Source organism: Trachypithecus francoisi, unplaced genomic scaffold, assembly GCF_009764315.1.
Source record: "Trachypithecus francoisi isolate TF-2019V2 unplaced genomic scaffold, Tfra_2.0 Lachesis_group5, whole genome shotgun sequence".
Lineage (NCBI taxonomy): Eukaryota > Metazoa > Chordata > Mammalia > Primates > Cercopithecidae > Trachypithecus > Trachypithecus francoisi.
The window spans coordinates 33,137,315-33,152,000 of record NW_022681470.1 but is presented as its reverse complement, the minus strand read 5'-3'; the positions used below and the strand labels follow the sequence as shown (position 1 = coordinate 33,152,000).

General features: G+C 39.9%; 1 protein-coding gene across 1 annotated transcript in view; it reads right to left on the bottom strand.

Annotated features, from left to right (window-relative positions):
• Nucleotides 1–14,686, bottom strand: part of PAPPA2 (pappalysin 2) — a 636,503-nt gene that overhangs the window by 413,356 nt on the left and 208,461 nt on the right. The gene's annotated exons all lie outside the window — the stretch shown is intronic.

Sequence of the window (14,686 nt, the reverse complement as noted above, 5' to 3'; positions counted from 1 at the left end):
CAGGACATAACAGGAAGGTTTCTGCGGCAGCCTAGACAAGAGTTCCTCAGCCCGTGGGGATTGATGATGCAGGAAGTGAGTCCCTCTCAAACATCTCCATTCCAGCTTTGGTTAGTCATAGTCCGCTTACTACAGGGCTTCCAATGTAATTCCATGTAGGCAGTTTTACTAAGTTTCATCACAATAGTGTACTTGTGAGCCTTGTTCCGAAAGGAAGTTTATTCAAAGAGAAGGAAAAGAAAAGAAATACTAAGATCTTTATAAAGCGATGACACCAAATTGAAGCTTTATACGAATATACTGCATTTAACATTTGTTTCTTCTCCCACTTCACCATGGTGACATTCTGCTGTGCTTATCATGCTATTATTATATTACACTAGTGGAATCAGCTGCTTCCTTGGCTCCTCACGCCTTCCAAAACCAATTTAAACTACTTACTCTCCCTGTCAAGGCCCTTCACCACACAGGTCCTTACTAAATTTCTTCTCTTGTCCTAACTCCTCTCCTATGTAATTCTTATACCTGAATTAAGTATATTTTCATTCTGCCTCCTCCACCTCACGCATTTTACTCTACCATCCTGGTTTGTTGGAAGAACAAATTGTCCATTCCCTAAATGTCACCTGCCTATCCCCACATAATTCCCATCCCTCCTCATGACTCTGACCTTTCAGAATATCTATTCGAATTCCTCTCCTGATCCCCAGGAGAAAAAGGACCACTTATTGTCTCTCATCATGGAAAGAGGGTGGGAAATTCTCCTCAAAACTTTGATGTTGCAGAAACATATGCTGTGCACACCAAGAAGAATCTGGAAAGACTAGTCATAATTCTACAATGCAACCTTCCTTAAAGCTTTATCTAACTTGTTTCCTCATTTGTCAACATATCATGGCTGAAAGGTATGGGAGGTCATTTATTTTTAGTCATGTATGTGACCAAAAAGACAAACAAGTTAAGTAACCTGGTCAGCTAGCCAATGGGAAAATTAGAGCTCATGATATGAATACTTCTGAATTAAACTCTTTATGTTCAACAAATATTCTTTAAGGCAGGTTGAGATTTTTATGCATTTTTTACACTTAGATAGCCATAAGGTATGGTATCAGACATTGTAACATACAGTTTACAAAAACTTCCAGAAAAAACATTATCTGTTGATCCTCACAACAACCCCTGGAGGAGGTGGGGCAACAATGGTAGGTCTGTTTTGTGGAGGAGGGTATGAGACAATGTTAAGTGGATTGTGCTTGGCTTCTGCCTCCTAGTTAGTGTTTTTTACACTACATTATACTTTCTTAGAAAACTTGAAAACATGAAAAGGTCTTCCTACATGTGTACAGTTCTTTAATAAACCTCCTATAACAGCTAAATATTATGCATTATAAACTCAATCCTTCAAATTTAAGTATTATATTCCCATATGTAAAACATAAAGCCATAATTTTGAACATTTGTTCTAGCATAGCTCACTGTCACCGTTGGTAGCAGGAAACAAGGAAAACAGCAATTTAGAAATAAATTGCCTGAGGTTCCAAACGAGATATTTGTTGAAACACCAGTGAAAAAATTCTTGAAGAACAAGGTATGTGTCCTGTCTTCATGACTTGCTATTTTATGACCTTGGGCAAATTACCTTTAAACAATAGTTTCCTATCAGTACAGGAGAGATGGTAATAGTACCAAAGTGAAATGAAGCACAGAAACTGTCAACAGGGTACACTCTGGAAACTGTCAATTACTATAAAAAAAAGTTAGTTCCTGCCACTACAATGCATCATGGTTTCCTCAAAAAACTGATCATCTTTATAATCTAATATGATTCATGGGGTTAACAAGGTTACCCCTGGAAACAAAAGTAGAGAGGTTACAAGGGATCATGGTGACAAACCACCTTCTTGCTATCTCACCAAATCCCTAAACCACAGAGCTTTTTATTATTCCATGATTGGACTTCTGCACTCAGAGTGTGTTCCAAGGACTCAGGTCAGCATGGAAACAGATCTGGGAAGTCCAAGGCTGCCCCCATGAGATCAGCTCTGGAACCAAGCTGGGTAGCACTGGGATACTTATAGAGCCTCCAAGGGTCCCTAAGCAACCCTAGGAGAAGGGCAAAGCTAATCTGACCAAAGGTACTACCAAGATAATTGTTGGGATAGTAATTCATGCTTTATTTGTTTATTTATTAATTTACATATTTAACAAATATTTATTGAAAGCCAACTTTTGGCCAAGTACACATTAAGCTTAGGAGTGTTGTTAGCGGATGAAACGACCTGGTTCTTCCCTCAGTAAGCTTATGGTCTGGTTTTCATGAATAAAGGAAGTATCCACCCAATCACATAGTTCCAAGAGTACTTCTTCAAGGCATCTCAAACCCAGTCCTGATACCTTAAAATACCAAAAACACTCATTGGAATCCTCCAATAATCCGAATACATTTCCTTTTCATCAACTTACCTTGTCCTGACTACCTTATTCATCACTCCTTTGACCTTGCTCTCAGGTATAAGATTCCTTTCCTGCCACCTCTGCAGCTGGGAACAATTTCCTAGTCAGTGAGAAATCCTTTCCCATCTTCAAAGGAATACTGCTCATCATTCTAACTATTATAGCTGTTCTCACTCCCTGGGCTCCAGCGACATTAGACTTTTTATTTCCTCAGACGCACCATTCTTATTCTTGCCTCAAGTCATCTGCACGCTCTAAACTTGCTGCCTAAGGAGTCCTACCCAGGAACGAACCCTCCCCTCTATCAACACACACATGCATGTATACACACACACACATACACACTTCCCTCAAACCTTGACCAAGTCCTCCTCCCACTTCAGGCCTCAGTTTAACTACTGCTTCTAGAAGGAGGCCATCCTGACCCCTGAATTGATGTTGGCTGTTCCTGTTCTGTGCTTGATTATCCCCCATGTGCTCCCTCTCTCCCTTTTCATGATCTTCTTCACACTCGTAGTTCCTTCTTCAAAATTTTTCTGTAAATTTTATAAAGACATAGAGTTTATCTCTCAGTACCTAGAACATTGCCTGCACAAGACACTTAATAAATATTTTTTGCATGATTAAATGAATCTCTACTACCTCCTACACTAAGGTGAATTTTAAACACGCCTGCTTGCTTCTCTGAGTTGACCTCAAACTTTTCCTTCCTTTGAGAGTTCATCCCTTCAGACTATAGCTGCCTGAGAGCATAACCTTTTTTCCCTCTAGTGTGATTTCTCTGACATGTACATCTGTAGCACCATATGAATATTAAAAGAATAATCACATTTTCTGCAGTCAGAATATAGTGAATAAATGACTTAGGGAGAATTGTCTTTCTACTGTGTGATTAAACAAGACACACAGTATTGCATGTTGTCAGAAAAGAGTAAAGTCAACATAATCTAGATTAATGTGGATGGGACTGGCTTACTGTGTCTCAAATGGATGAGGAATCTGGCATTGTCCATGGATGATGGGGAACAAAAATAGACAAGTTCTGAAACTAATGTCTTTTGATCTTTCCATACGCCAAGCAACATTTCTTCACTACTGTGGAATGGGGAAAAGGTAGGATTATTCAGAACACATGGGACCCTTGGAGAAAGAGAACACAAAGCACTAAAAACTCAACTCTGATAAGCATAAAACTTCTGTCCTGCCAACACAAAATGCAATTTTTCCAAGACACAAATTTCGTGGATAAATTTAGGGAACCAAAGCGACATTTGATCAGTTGGCAACTGAGCTAGAGCTGGTTCTGGATCCAAATTATTTCCTCAACTTTTCACATGCAACTCCTCCCCCCATCCACTGCCACTTGAGTATCTCACGGTGTCAAATTCAGCCTTTGGATTCTTTCACATAGGCTTTCTTTGAAGGCCTTAAAGAGAAGAGAACACAGAAAACAGGGACATGTGAGTTCTTCCTCCATGTCTCCACCATCTGAGGGGATCCAGTGTCCAAACTCTTTATAAAATTCTGCCCCAAAATGGTGCCGCATCACACATATGCAAGCAAAAGGAGGTGTGGGTGGAGGCAGAGGTGAGATTGGGGGTGAATAGTTCAGGTCTTGGAGACAATGAGGCTTTTTTGCCTTTTTATAATATCCTGGAGTCATATACAACAAGTTTTTTTCAAAAAAGAAAAAGACATTCTTCTTTAAAAAAAAAAAAAAACAGATCTGAGAGTCTGCACAATAACATTCAACTGGGGTTCCTTCCTTTAAACATAAACAGATGTATAATGTCCACCAGCCCTCCAGTGGAATAAAGCCTAAGTTGCTAAAGGCAGAATGTGGCTGGATATCGTTAAGAAACTATGACTGAAAACATCCTATTGTCTAAATGGCTATAGTTAAGATAATCAAATGCATTATTTCATTCAACCAACAAGTGTTGAATATCTATTCTGTGCCCAGAGACTGCACTTAGTGCCAGGATACTTATACAGGAAAGAGACCTGGGCCCTGGAGGAGCTCATATTCTGGTGGAGGAGACAAGAAAACAAAAAATTGTAATAACATTGTAAGGAAGGAAGAAAGGGAGGGAGGGAGGAAGTAAAAGAAAATGAGATACTACAGAAGAGAAACTGCCTATATCTACCTGGGAAATTCTAAAATGACTGCAGTGGAAGGCATTAACATGAATAATTAATAATGGCATTTGTAATAATCATTATTGTTCTTTTATTGTCGTACCTTACTGACTGTGAAGTGACACATAGTGTTTGAATAATATAGATCAGGTACATCAAAACAATCACTTTTTAGGTTAGGAAGTTCCTCACATTGTGAGAAACACCTAAAATTGGCCGTGAATAATTAGGGAAAATGGTTCTCATTGGTTAACAGGAAGGTCATTGTGCAACAGGACCCCTGACAAAACTGAAGGAAGTCAAACTGTGTCTTGCTAATAATTCAACCCTTCCAGGGAGTGTGTAATATTTTTAAAGAGACATGTAAAATACAATATTCAAATTAGAATAGACATAGGCAGACATCTAGCTTAACACTAGCATTCCTTTATTACATATATCTGTCTACTCATCTGTCCTATTAGTTTACAAATGATCTGAGGATAGGATCTGAGTTTTGTTTATTTTGTACCATCAGACCTCGGTACAGTACCAAGCAAGAAGCAAGAGCTCAATAATGTTTTCTGGAAAAAGATATTAAGTAACTATTTAAACTCTTTATTTTAAAGATAAAGAAACTGAGCCCCAGAGTCATGGAAAACTAAAAGAAAAAACAAAATTTGTTAGTGGCAAAAACAGAGCTGGAACCCAGGTCTCTTGACCCCAGGCCAGGTTATTGTCCATCATATATCTTCTCGCAGCTTTTCCCCATGTACCTTCACCTCCTACACAAAAGTGCAAAAACAAGAGAGGTCAGAAATTTGGAGCCTCATTTTAAAAAAATCTTGCTGGTCATTGAAACACTAAGTCTCACCTCTGACATTGTCCCCAAATCCCATAGATTCTTGAGACAGTTAGATGTCCCACAGAGAAGATGAAACTGATCCATAGGAAGTGGATAAAACCATGGGAACTGGATAAAACCAGTTCCCATGGTTTTATCCACTTCCTACTGTAAGTCATCAGTGGATTTCTACTTTAGGACACAAATGCTTTTCACTATTCCCCACATTCTACCAAAGCAGGTAGCTCTCCACCAAATCAATGAGCAACATTGACCCTGTGCATGACCATAAGCTCCCTTAACTTACTTGCTCTTTCGAGCAGCAGAGGATCTTCTTCTTGGCCTGACATTGTTTTCATTTTTCTTTTCTTTTTTTTTTTTTTGAGACGGAGTCTCGCTCTGTCGCCGGGCTGGAGTGCAGTGGCCGGATCTCAGCTCACTGCAAGCTCCGCCTCCCGGATTCCCACCATTCTCCTGCCTCAGCCTCCCGAGTAGCCGGGACTACAGGCGCCCGCCACCTCGCCCGGCTAGTTTTTTGTATTTTTTAGTAGAGACGGGGTTTCACCATGTTAGCCAGGATGGTCTCGATCTCCTGACCTTGTGATCCGCCCGTCTCGGCCTCCCAAAGTGCTGGGATTACAGGCTTGAGCCACCGCGCCCAGCCATGTTTTCATTTTTCTATACATTGTACTAGAATGTTGATGGTGGTGATGGTGGTGATGATTTTTATTTTCTATTTATCTTTGATTATAGTTGATTGCATTTTACATTATGAATTGCATGTAAAAAGTTAAGACAGTAGAGGCACTAAGCTTCAAAGAGTTTTGTAAAGAAACAAAGCAAGAAGGTAAGTATAATAATAGTGCTTTCAAGACATCTTGGCATGCAGTCCTTTAACTAACTCACCAAGAATAGAAATTCTTATTCTTATTTTACAAATAAGAAAATAAAGCCTCTGGCAGTTGCCCACATTAACGTAGCTAATGAATGGTGAAGCTGAGTCTCCATCTCAAGGCTTTAGACTTCAAATCCACTTGGAATTTTGCCTAAGACAAGTCAGGACAAAGGGTAATCAGCAAAATCCAGCAAGGGAAAACTATATTTTCTTATGAGTAAACCGAATAACTAGAATCAAATGATTAAATTAAGCTATTTTTGTGTCAAGTTCCCAGACTTAAAAGTGAAATTCTTAACCTCAGATTCACTCTCTATATGAGGCCACCATATTGACCTTAGAAAACTATGGATCTTGGTCATTCTCATGGCAAAGCAGAGAGAAAAAATAACTAAAAGTAATTAATAGGGCCAAGCAAGTAGAAAGTTATTTTGACCCCAGTTAATGTGGAAACAGGTTTAGAAAAAAAAAAAAAATGAAAACAAAATATGAGCCATCCTTTGTGAGACTCTAGAATTCATTCGTCATGACTAAATTTGATATTGGATTATAAGTGCATATTACCAAGATTCCAAAAACTTGTCACTTCTGATTATCTTTTTTTTTTTTTTTTTTTTTTAAGAGACAAGCTCTCACTTGGTCACCCAGGCTGGAGTACAGTGGTGTGATCATAGCTCACTACAGCCTTGAACTCCTAAGCTCCAGCAATCCTCCTCCCTCAGCCTCTCAAGTAGCTGGGACTATAGGCACACACCACCATGCTCAGTTAATTTATTTATTTATATATTTTTAGAGACGAGGGTCTTACTATGTTGCCCAAGCTGGTCTTGAACTCCTGGGCTTAAGCAATCCTCCCACGTTGGTCTCCCAAAGTGCTGGGATTTCAAGTGTGAGCCCCCCTATCTAGCCCTAGAATATCTTTCCTGCTGCACAGGTATATAGCCCTGAAGGCAGAGGAATACTTAATCAAGAAAGCAGTAACCAGTATGACATGGAGTTCCTAAATTTTTACAGGGCTTTCAATACTTGATTCTTCTTTAGTTATGATACAGTGAATGATATTTAAATTTATTCCACTAATGTCAGTTGTTGGTTAATTAATGAACACACAATCTGATATTCTCATTCAACAGGGCAGACATTCTAACAGGGATCTTGTCCCAAGAAAACTTACTTTTTCTTTGATTCACCAATGATCCCAATGCATCTCCTCAGAGCACAAATTATTTTCCAGCGTCACTCAGACCTCAAATATTTAATTGTCGAGACCAAAAAAAATTGTGATTGGCATTAACAATGACTGAGTCCACATATGGCTTAAGTGAACTTTTGGAGACTCACTAGAGCCACTCAGTTATCTCCAAAAAAACATTAATAACATAATCTCTAACTTTTAATCTAATTTATTTATATGGTTTGGCTGTGTCCACCCACATCTCATCTTGAATTGTAGCCCCCATAATCCCCACATACTGTGGGAGGGACCCAGTGGGAGGTAATTGAATCATGGAGGTGGGTTTTTTTCATGCTGTTCTCATCACAGTGAATAAGTCTTACGAGATCTGATGGTTCTATAAAGAGCAGTTCCCTTGCACACACTCTCTTGCCTGCCACAATGTAAGATGTGCGTTTGGTCCTCTTTCACCTTCTGTCATGATAGTGAGGCCTCCCCAGCCATGTGGAGCTGTGAGTCCATTAAACTTCTTTTTCTTTATAAATTACCCAGTCTCAAGTATGTCTTTATTAGCAGCATGAGAACTGACTAACATATTCATTATATAATACTGAACATGTGATATATGCAAAGCACTACATTAAGTGTAATAGAAAGTGTAAAGATAGGAAATCATGGTGTTTGCTCTCAAGGAATTTACTGTTTAATAGGAGATGCTACATAGGTTTATAAGAGGCTATACAACAAGTAAAGGTACCACAAGACATGTCACAGCACTCTAATAGCTAATATTTGTTGTTATTTGCTACCTTCAGATTGACTGTAGACAACTACAAATACCATGCTGTAGGTCTAGACTGAATTAGTGGTGACAATAACATGTGCTATTACAAAGGACATCAGAAATCTTCTGATGGGCCAGGCTCTGCCTCAGGATCAAGGTTCCAATGGAAGAGGTTTCATGAATGTGTCCTCCATTCTGCTGTGGCCTGTCTTCCCATGCCTGACCTTTTCCCAGCTGCTTCTCTCTCTTTGCCTGCCAAATCATTAGGCCATCAGTCTTGCCTCACCTAACCTGTGGGATCTGCTCTCTTGATTTCTAACCACTTTCCCAGGTTTAGCCCACTGCTTTGCTATGACATATGACATTGTTAGACCACTCAATGGGCCTCTGATGCCTGACCCTGCTTTGACATTGGCCCTTAAATCTGGTTTCCACTTGGGACTAGCTCTGCCTAAATTTTTTCAATCCACATCTAATCCCTAGTGGGAAGGACAGGCATGAAACAAATAATTGCAATACAGTGTGATCAATGCTGTGGCAGAAATAAGTTCAGAATTCTATGGGAATTCGCCAGAGTAATAAATGTGATCCAGTTGTTTTAACAGAGATAATGGAACTAAATTATCTCTGTTAGTAAAACGACTGAATTAGAAGAAACTCCTAAAAATAGAATTTATACTCTACAGTGAACTATGAAAAAGATCAAAATCACCAAATTTAACACCCAAACAATAATGTTGTTATGTAGAAATAGCCACTTTCTGAGAAGTTTTTTGTTTCAAAGTCTCAATTTATCATAACTTAGGCTTTGTACTCAGTAAAAAATCATTTTTAGATCATCCTTGTTAGGGAATCCTTCCATGCCATGTATCCACCCCACACATATTAATCATATACTGTGGGCCAGTTTTAGTGCTACAGTAAGAGATATATAAAGGAAACAGAGATGTAGGCCTTGAGAAGATTCCAGCCAGGTAGGAGGGATAGACCTGAAGCAAACAATATAGTGTGATGAATTCTGTGATAAAAACAAATTTAGGATTCTGTGAGAACTCATAGGAGAAGGGAATGAAACCCCATGAAGATCAGGATAATTGGGAGAAGGAAAGGAGGCTAGAAACAGCTTTCCAGAAGAAGGGACTCTTGGGATAAGCTGTAATGAGCCAAGCCACATGAGGTGTATGGGCAGACAAAGTCAGGATGACAGCACAAAGACAAGACGAGATAACTAAGAAAAAGCAGAAGAGACAAGCAAAAGCTGGGTCACAAGGCTTTGTTTATTCCAACAAGAAGGTTGGATTGCACCCTGAGAACAGTGGGGAGCTGCTGTGGAACACTGAGTGAGAGAATGCATAGATTTGCATTTTAGAAAAAAATCACTTCAGCAGCAACGTGAAGGATAGGCTAAAGGAGTATGAGACTAAACAGTAGAAAAACTAAGTTGACGCATCTAGTGCAGAGGCATATGGCAGGACTACTTGAGCTCAATCCCCAAAGCCAAGGCAAAATGCTGAGAAATAGGAAAAAACAGCAACAGCACCTGGCTAGTACAGAAGCAAGCAGAATAATCATAGTCTCAGATCAGACCCCAGTTAACCTCACACTTTCCTTAAAAGTCTATAGAACTTCCCAGGAACATAGACAGTATACTATTCATGAAGAAATACTATACTTGATGAATAGTACCAAGGTATCTTTCTTCAAGTCTTGGCACTGTCAAGGCCTAACATTGTATGAGTTCTCTCTCTCTCTTTTTGGGTGCTGTGGCATGATCATAGCTCACTAGAGTCTCAGATTCGTGGACTCAAGCAATCATCCTGCCTCAGCCTCCTGAGTAGATAGGACAACAGGTGTGCAACACCATGCCCAGTCAATTTTTCAAACTATTTTTTAGAGACAGTGTCTTGCTATGTTGCCCAGGTTGGTCTCAAATTCTTGACCTCAAGCAATCCTCCTGATTTAGTCTCCCAAAGTTTTGGCATTACAAAGGCATGAACCACCACAACCAGTTCTCTCCCTCTCTAACTCCCCTACTTTGTCTGCTAGACAATTACTAGTCAGTGTTATCTCCTGTGCTTGAAAAGAATAAGAATTTTTGTAATGTGTTGGGAGAACTTTGGAATGTCAGATCTTAAATTAGACTCATTTTTCTACTTGCACTGTTGAACTGGAGTTTATTAAATTAAGAGACAATCACAATAATCCAGATTAGAAATCATAAGGGCCTAAACCAAGGCATAAGAGGCATGATGAAGACAGGGCACTGACTGGAGTGGCGTTTTAAAGAAACTTGTCAGACACATGGATGATGGAGACTGAAAAAGAAGGCTGACTTTTCAGGGGACTCTGTACCAGTTTTCTGTCTAATACCTCCTCTCAGAGATAGTGGTAACAGGAAAGCTTTGTAGACAGTGAATTATTATAAACAAGAAGAGAAAAGGCTTCCTCCTGAGGATTATAGATCCTCTGTTGATTTTCAGTATGTAACATTGGTCATCTTCTATCTGAGATGGCTGAATTAAGTTTCATTTACCTTACTCTTAGAAAATAAAGCAGATGTCTTCGCACAATTCTTTCCAGCCTTATGATTCTGTCTTTAGGCTTTACATCTGGTGTAAAAACATTCATGTATGTAATGACAGCAGTTCATCCCATAGAACCAGTCTATGGGAATTCTAACCACTGAATGTCTTGTTATGTAGGTGTACAATCCACTTATTACTCTCCGCTTTTTTGTTACATGCAGAATTCAAGGACTCAGTATTAGGCAGTAAATCTATTAAATAATATCTTAGATCAACTTATTTCTTTCCAGCCATCTCAGTATTATCCGGGCACAAAGGTGAGCTTGTTGATTTCTACCCCAGAATCTGTTTCAAAGGCGCAATCCTGGATGAGCCTCTCCTGAAGCGTCTGATTAATCCCAGGAAGGCTAGGATGGAAAATTCTGTGCTGGGATCCAGAGGTCACACAAAGAAATGCATATGTCTCAACCCTGGAAAAGTATCATCTGCATTCCAGCAGCAAACTGTTTTGGAAATGTCGTCCCTCAGAGGAGTTCATGCCAGACCCAATTAAAGTCATGGTAATAAAGAGTGTGGAAAGATGACACAAGTGGCTGGAAAGAATTATAAAGTGTTAGAACTAAAAGAGCTATTAGAGATAATTTACTCTAACTTCCTCATTTACAATTGAGGAAACTGAGGTCCTAAGATCTAAACCAATAGATTTGCGACATTAACAGGACTGACTCCAGATCTGACTCCATATTCACTTTTCTTCCCATTACACGTTATCACTTCATACAGTTCCAAAGTCATACATATTAGTGCATTCTGGCTGAGATTCAGATATGCTAGCCTGTGGAGTTAGGCGCCCTCCTGTCCAGAGGTCATTTGTGTGCACGGGGCTATTAAGGGTAACTGTAGTGGAATGTTTGTGAACACTTAGATAAGAATCTAGCTGCATCCCTTTACTGGTATGGGGCCCAAGACCCCCAGGGAATGATCTTGGATTATGTCCATAATTAACGTCTAGACAAATACAGACATTTCTGATAGATTGGGGAGATCTCAAGGGAAGCCATGTTCCAAGGAGCGACAACCAAGTCACTAAAGAAAAAGTTGCCATAAGTGGATAGGAGTCTTGGAAGGGATAAACTTAGTATCAGGACCTGATTATAGGAAAGGGAGAAGTTATTCTGGGTATAATATGAGGCTATCTTTAAAACACTCTCCATCTACCCCAACCAGGCCCCAGGGATGTCTATATATCCAAGGCAAGAAAAGAGCTGCATGAAAACAAATACATGAAAGAAATGAATCACTCAAAGGCACCTGCATTTCCATGAGAAAGTGACCTCTAAAGAGGGCTGGATGATGAAAATAAAAGACTTTACCACTAGGGAGCCAAAGAACTATGTCAAGGGACACAGCTACATCTAATGGTGTTTGGCACAAGAAAGGGAACAGGTTCCCTCACTAGCAAACAACTCAGAGAACAAAGATAGGCAGACATGGGGACAGGCTTCAATCAAACAGCAGCAGAAAGAACAGTCACATCAAAGGAATGGGGGCCAAGAATAGGTCATCAACTCTGCCAAGGTATCCAGAGTCTAACATAGCCAACATGGCAAAGCAGGCCACTAACATCAAGGTGACTAGCAGCATAGCCACAGGCAGTGAGGAGACATGCCCAACAATATAGGGGTTAAGAGGAGTGCAGCAGCACCCTGTGAATATCAGCGGAAAGGCAGGTCTGTGAAGTCTAACCAATCGTAACAGAACGGGGAAAGACAGTAACTGGAACAGTCAGACAACAGAACAGTAGGCTCTTTTCACACTGCTATATTCCATACATTAAGCACTTTTGCTTGATTTTTTTTAAAGTTTTAAAATTCAAACATTTGTGTTGCAGATTGAATTCCCTAGGAGGAAGAAGACTTCTAAGACAACAATTTGTACACAGAAAGTTTACTGGGGACAGGGGCTGTTGGGATTATTCCTAGGGGAACAGATGGAAGCAACATTGAGCAGAGAGAGAAACTGGTCTGTGATGAGTCACAACAAAGTCCTCAGCCATTCCCTGGGGAGCTCCAGAGCTGCAATGGCCCTACAGAGTTGTCCCAAATTGGGTAAAAGGATTCCCCTATATTAACCACATGGGCTACCTCCAAGAAGGAAGTGTCACCTTGGATGAGGTGACATTCAGCAAAGGATAATTCCTGGTGAGAGACTCCATTAGAAATCATCACTTGCCAACTCTCTAAAACTGGGGCAATGAGTGTTTCAGTCCTCAAGGCAGGATCTGGACAGCATACCACACAGCATGTACCACAATTTGTTACATAAATAAAGGCAACAACCTGAATTATATGTGAGACATATCTACCTTTTTGAGGATTCCTAAAGCCATAAAAGAGAAAGTAAGGTTAAGGTCTAACCATTTGACAGATGGGTATTATTAATCAGCAGACTTAAGGACAAATTGTTCACTTAATATCGGCCAGAATCTATAAACAAACAGGGCCTTAGAGCATCCAGACAACAGTAAGACTCTGAAGGGCTAATGGTACAACCTTCAGCCTACAAGACATCTGTGTGCTGAGAAAGCCCAACTGCTAGTTTCCTGACATCACTAAATGAAAAAAAAATAAATAAAAGTGTTTTGGATTTGTGGGTCTGTGACTCACCTGTTCTCTACCTCAGAACTCTATCCAATAATGGAACTTCTAACCAAATGGAGATTCAAATATCTGCTTCTTAATACTCTGGAAATCTTTCAGTGTTTCTTGAAGCAGAAGTCCTGGTTACCAACGTGCAGAATATAACCTGAGACAAACTGGGGTCCTTACTTTCCACCTTCTATATACACCTTGAAACCTACGCACTCAGATGTGCCAGAGGCTCCTGCAGAGCAGTCTCCAGGACCAACCCCATCCAGATGAAAAGGCTGCATGTCTAACAGGAATCATCAGCCTGATAAAGGAAGTGCTTTATATGATCAACTGCCCCTAGAAAAACATTGCCTCAAAAATGCCCCAGACTCTAAGAAATCAGACTAGTCTCTCCCATAAGGAGGAGAAAGTGAGAAGTCAGGAGAAAGGGGAAGGGAGTGGCAGAAGCACCCCCTTTATGGGGAGGTGGGTCATAGGATGAGGGACAGGAGCATTATTCCCCAAACCACCACGTACACTTGTTTGTTGGTCCCCTTCTTGATCATCTCCAGGAAGAGGAGGTGCATTGTTTACTAGGAAGCCTGTTCCACCTTTGAAACCCCTGTTTATTAAAAATAAATAAATAAATAAAAATCTTCATCATTCTGTGCTGAAAACTGGCCCCTCTAATTTTTACTCACTGCTATAATTCTTCCCTCTAGGACATCCAAAAGTATTTCTGTTCCCTTTAGTACATGGCAGACTCTATCAAACCGACTTAGTTACGCCTTCCCATATGCTGCCTAAGCACATCGGACAAACTTCTACCACAAACCTACCAAATTTTACTGCTAATATGTGTGCTCCTAAAAATGCAATAGTCTAAGCTTCACTCATGAGCTGATTATATAGGTCTTAGGTGAGTCTAGGACTCTACACTGTTTAGCGGGCACCAGGGTGCCCAGAGATCCTGCTTTTGGAAACACAGTATCAGACTATGAGGTTTTTAAGAGTAGATATCTTATCCTACTTACCCTTGTATTCTTAGTACTTACTGGGAAGTTCTGAAAAAAACTTTACTGAATGAATTAAAAAACTAAACAAAGAAAAAAATGGTTTTAAAGACAGGTATTATTAGCAAAGCATCCATAAATCACTTCCTTTTCAGGATAATTGTTCCTGGTTTTCTTCACAACAGACCACTCATAATCCCGTCACTCTCCTCTAAAGAACTACAATTGTCAATATCCCTGTGAAAATGT